We start from the raw sequence: 5,646 nt of genomic DNA, 5'->3' as shown, positions 1-5,646 counted from the left end.
CACTTTCTTAGGTGGCAACAAAGCAGCCTTTAGTCTAGGGATAATGATCCCCAAGACTGAGGGAAGTTCTCCTGACTAGTCGACCTAATACCTTAACTAGGAGCTTCCCCTTCTGACTATGGAACAGGCACTACATGATTGTGCAAATGTGAGCCCTACATAATGTTCCTTTAGTGTCTCTGGGTGGTTCTTTCCTCAACTTCAGGAAGTTTCCTCCCACACTAGACTCATCACTTCTCCTAGGAATGTTTGCAGAACTACAGGGTTCTCTCTCCAAGCAGATGTGTCCTCTTCCACACTCTCCCCTCTACATTTTCATTCTTTTTTGGGGTTCCCTGGAAGCACACTGTGACATGCTGAAGTGCATGCAATAGGATTTGAAGTGATCTCTCTGGAAGGAAGCATGGAGGCAAGACTGGACAGAGATGAAATGTGCTTAAAGTTGAAGATTCATCTGGGAGGCCCTGCAAGATCATCCTGAACAGAGGCAGGAACTTGGGATCTTGGCATCAAGCAGGCATTGGACCTGAGTCCCACTCAAAGAAAGCCTTAAACTTGGAGGAGGCAATTGCCTGTAGACAATAGCTCATCCCAGTGAGGGCAAGGCTGTGAGTAGCCAGGACCTACCAGAAACAGTGTGTGGGTGATCCTACTCTCAAGGGGGGATCTTGACAAACACTAAACATCTGTTTCATGTTTTGATCCACTCAGAATCCCAGGCTGCCACATGAGCTTGGTTTTCAGAGTCCCAGCTGAATCTCAGCAGTTCGGGGTACTAATCCAGGACATGTTAATCGAAGAGTGCCCCAGACACTCCATATGGATATCCAGAGATGACTACCACTGGGAAGATTTTTTCTTCATCTTCCCTTCAAAGCAGGCCCTCTGTCCCCAACAAATACAACATCCAAGAAAAGACCATGACAGCCTCATCCTGACAGTCAAAAATCCAATCCTGACCACAATGTGTAGAGTCTGCCTGGAGGGCTCGAAGGAGAGGGAGCCTGGGCATCTCAGATATGTAGGCCTGGGCCTACTTGTTCATGGCTTTGTCTACAGTCCTCTCGAGACTGGAGGAAACTGTGACACAGATGCAGAAGGGTTTTGTGTCTCACTTCCTCATCAGTCTGTGTCACTGTGAGCTTTATCACTATCTGCTGATTGGCAGTAATAGTCGGCCTCGTCCTCTGCCTGGGCCCTGCTGATGGTCAGGGTGGCTGTGTTCCCTGAGCTGGAGCTAGAGAATCTGCCAGGGATCCCGGAGGGCCGTTCACTATCCTTATAAATCACTGTCACAGGGGGCCCGCCAGGCTTCTGTTGGTACCAGTCCACATACTCTTTGTCAAAGATTCCTCCCTGGCAGGTGATTGTGGCAGTCTGTCCTAAGGCCACAGACACTGAAGCTGGCTGAGTCAGCTCCAAGGAGACCACAGAACCTGCAAGAGAGGAGAGGAGAGGTGAGTGTGAAGATTAGGGTCTCATTCCCAGAGGGCACACACCCTGCAACCTCCCCTCCACAGAGCTGAAGGTCAGGGTCAGGCTGATCCCTGGTTTCTTTGGAGGCTGAGCCCTGAGGGGCAGTACCTATACAGAGAGTGAGGAGGGGGAGCAGGAGAGGGGTCCAGGCCATGGTGGAGATGCCCCAGAGCTCTGCCTCTGAGCCTACAGATGCAGGTGTGCCTCAGGGGCTCTCTTATTCTCTGAAGAAATGCAAATTTCCTTCCTTTTTGTCACCCTGTTGGGTGTCTCCCTGCTGAGAAAAAGATTGAGCTTAAAGCAGGCTATGAAAATGAGCCCTATTCCCAAGTCCTGTAGCTGAGTACTCAGAATTGTCTCTGGTGTTGAATGAGAAAGTGCTGACCCCTGCCCCCCAGCACATGCACACAAACCTCAGTCTGTGCCCTGGGCTTCCTCTCTGGCCTTGGGGAGAGCCCCTCAGTCATGCTCTCTAGTTAGGGGTTCTCCATGCAATTGGGCTGCATGTGATTGAAACGGGAGCTTGTAGGAACAGCAGTCATGCTACTGTATGAGGGGCCAGAATTCATGATCAGATACAGAGAAATTTCTCATAAAATTCTCAGGCAAGCCTTTTCTTATATTTTATGAATAAAACATAGGAGAAATCTTTACGACCAAGGACTGGGCAAGGATTTTTTGATGACATCAGAAGCATGGTTTGTTAAAGGGAGATTAATACATTGAACCTCATCAAAATTATTCTTTTGCTTTGTGAAACTTTCTAAAGCAGATGAAAAAGCAAGGAACAGCAGAAAATATTTACATATCACAAATCCAACGGAGAAGTAGTGTAAATATAGAACTCTCAAATCTAGAGTAAATATAGAACTTTCAAAACTCAAAAGTAACAATAAAATCATTCAGAAAATGGGCAATGAACAAGAACAAACATTTCATGGAAGAGGAGATGGCAAAGGGGTGGTGGAAAGATTTTCCTCATTAGCCATGAGGGAAATACATATGAAAACCACAAGGAGATATCCCTACATACCTATCAGAATGGCTGTAATAAAAAATAGTGACAACTGTAAATGCTAGCAATGTGCTGAAACTGGATCACTTGTGCCAGCTCATGGGAACTTGAAATTGTCAAGCAACTCTGCAGAATAGTATGGCAACTTCTTAAAAACTAAACTTGTGGTTTCCATACCATAGCAATTGTACACTTAGGCATTTATTTCAGAAAAAATGAAAATTTATGTTCACAGAGAAACTATACTGAAGTGGTCAAACATTTGAATGCATAATAGTCCCAAAGTGTGACCAATATAGATGTCCTTCAACAGGCCATGGATAAATAGAGTTTGGTACACTGAAACCATGGAATACTACTCAGTAACGAAAAAATGATGAACTCTTAATGCACACAAAAATTTTGATGAATGTAGAAGCATTATGTACAGTAAAATATGACAATCCCAAAGCCTACATACTGTAGGACTCTACTTTTTATTTCTATATATCATTTAGGAAAAGGCAACATTTTAGAAATGGAGAATCAATTAGTGGGTACCAGGGGTTAGAGACAGCAAAGGGCACTTTGAAGTAAGGAGATGGAAGTTGTTAGAAAATGATAACATGAAGGATCCTTGTTGAGTTGGAACTGTTTTGCATCTTGACTGTGTCGGTAGACATATGAACCTGGTCATGTGATAAAATCATATCAATCTAAATATACACATACACAAATGAGTACAAGTCACCTGGGCAATCTGAATTAGAAAATGCACAAAGCTTTGGTCAAACATTTCACCAAACAAAATTTACAGATGACAAATAAGCACCTGAAAAGATGCTCACCATCATACATCACTAAGAAAATGAAGATTAAAAACATAATGGGATACCACTACAGATATATTAAAATGGCTTAAATAAAACCTAACAATCTAGTGATGATGAGTGCATGGAACAACTGAAAGTCTCATAAATGCCTGGTGAGAATGAAAATGCAAAATCAATCATCCACATTGCAAAACAATTTTGGCAGTTTCTGAGAAAGTTCAACAAATATCTACCATGTGACCCAGAAATTCCATTCCCAGGTATTTACCGACGTGACATGAAAACGTATTTCCACACAAAAACCTGTAACAAAAGTTACAAAGGTTTTATGTGAAATTGCCAAAAAGTGCAAACTGGAAACAATCCAAATGTTGCTTCACTGGGGAATGGATAAAGAAACTGTGGTTCATCCTTGCAAAGGAATTCTTCTCACAGTGAAAATGGAATAAACTATTAACCTACAACGACATAGATGCATCTCAAACGTCATATGCTGTGTGACAGAAGTCAGAACCAAAAGGCTACCATGTATGATTCCATTTATATGATGTTCTTGCAAAGACCCAAATATAGGGACAGACAACAGAACAGAAATTGTGGGGTGGGGGTGGAAGCAGGCTGTGAATACCAAAGGGTCTGGGGAATTTATGGACAATAATTGAACTGTTGTACATAATGGTGGTGGAAGTGCTCACAGCTCTGTATGCATTTATCAAAATTCACAGAAATGAACACCAAAAAGTGTAGATTTTAGTGTATGTAACTTACAAGTTAATTAAAAAAAAAGAAAAAAGAAAATGTGACAGGTGATGGTTCCCATAAGCAGACTCACTGAGAGACTAGTGTGCAGGAAGTCAAGTTACACCAAAGAACACACCCCAAGGACAGGATGGGATGAGGAGAGTGGACATGGGTGGAGACGGATGCTGATCTTTGAATCAGTCACAGCCAGACTCACAGTAGAACTTACAGGAGCTCTGATGCTGTCTGTGCTCTTCAGATCCAACTGAGTATGGTGGCAGACCTGCCTCTGTCATACCACACGCACAGGTCTCTAGATGCAGGCTGCCCCCAGGAAGGGGAGTGTCCCGTCTGTGCCAGTCCTCTTCAGCAGAAGCACGTCCTGGAGCTGCAGCTCAGCACCCACCATGGAGTTCAGTGCTCTCCGTCCTGCCTCCCCTGAGGACAAATGCTTCCTGCTGAACCCTCAACCCTGAGAAGAGTCCTGCTGTACATCAGGGCACACACGGAGTCAGTACATTAGCTGCAGATGACTTATAGGGTCACCCCTGGAATCCTGAGATCCATGTCCCTGTCCTGAGCAGAGCTCCACGCTGGGAGCAGAGGGCACTATAGCTCCTGGGGACATGGCAATCTCATCTCAGCCATTCTTTCAGGGTTGTTTCCCATCCTCGGCTGGTCTGTTCTTTCCAAGCATTGTCCCCACAGTCCTGTGGTAGAAACCACAGAATATTGTGTTGCCAAAATGACCTAATTTTTGACTTGTGTCTGCCTCACCCTAGTGAAGCCCTGTGCCTGAGCATAAGGAACTAGTGGTGTCTCAGGGAGGAGGTGCACATTTTCAAGGAGAGGAGCCAAAGTTCTCAAGGTCCTGGAAAGGGACAGGGAGAAGCTCACCCTGAGTCCCTGTGGGGAAAAGAGAAGGAGAGGTTTTGGCCTCACTTTCCCCTTTGTCTTCGTCACTGTGGCTTACCTGACCTGCCCATCAATTTTACAGCTCTCACCATGGTGATACTCAGCCTCGTCCTTAGCCTGGATGCTGGAGATGGTTAAATAGCAGTCAGCCCCGGAGCTTGAGCCCAAGAAGTGTTTGGGGTTACCATGTCCCTTGCTGTGTCTTCCATCATTGTTAACCTTCATGACATACCCAGGGGCCTCCCCTTGTCTCTGTTGATACAGTAAATGGAGTGGTGCTGTGCTCAATGCTCAGGGTGCAGGTGATCACAGAGACCTGAAATAGTAAATAAACAGTAAAACAGAATGATTCTCAATGCCCTGAGACTGGACAGATGTCCCTAAGACTTTGCTTGGAGGGAAATGTCAGGGAGGGAGATAAATGAGAGCTCTTGGACACTCTGACCTGTGGAGAAAATGAGAGGCAGGCAGTAGAAGAGAACACAGTCCATGGTGGGGGGTCTCCCAGGAGCTCTGCCCTGAGGCTACCCAGCTGGACTGGCCTCCTCAAGCTCCACTCTTATCTTCTCTTCTTGAAGCTCAGGAAGGGAGGAGCATTGAATGCACATCTAATCTCCATTTGCTCTGTCTGAGCTCCTCTCTGAGCCCTGAGCCTAAGGACCTCCTGATGATAATTCCCTGAGGTCA

The 5,646-nt window shown here is 45.2% G+C and overlaps 1 long non-coding RNA gene across 1 annotated transcript; it reads right to left on the bottom strand.

The window, feature by feature from the left end:
* Positions 1–1,296: 1,296 nt before the first annotated feature.
* Positions 1,297–1,847, bottom strand: LOC106848150 (uncharacterized). Its single transcript, XR_011505590.1, has 2 exons — positions 1,585–1,847; positions 1,297–1,436 (listed from the first exon to the last, which is right to left on the bottom strand). It is a non-coding gene; the product is annotated as an uncharacterized lncRNA (long non-coding RNA).
* Between the last annotated feature and the right edge of the window lie 3,799 nt (positions 1,848–5,646).

Source organism: Equus asinus, chromosome 8 (assembly GCF_041296235.1).
Source record: "Equus asinus isolate D_3611 breed Donkey chromosome 8, EquAss-T2T_v2, whole genome shotgun sequence".
NCBI lineage: Eukaryota > Metazoa > Chordata > Mammalia > Perissodactyla > Equidae > Equus > Equus asinus.
Note: the sequence above shows the minus strand (reverse complement) of the source record. Positions and strands in the feature narration are given on the sequence as shown.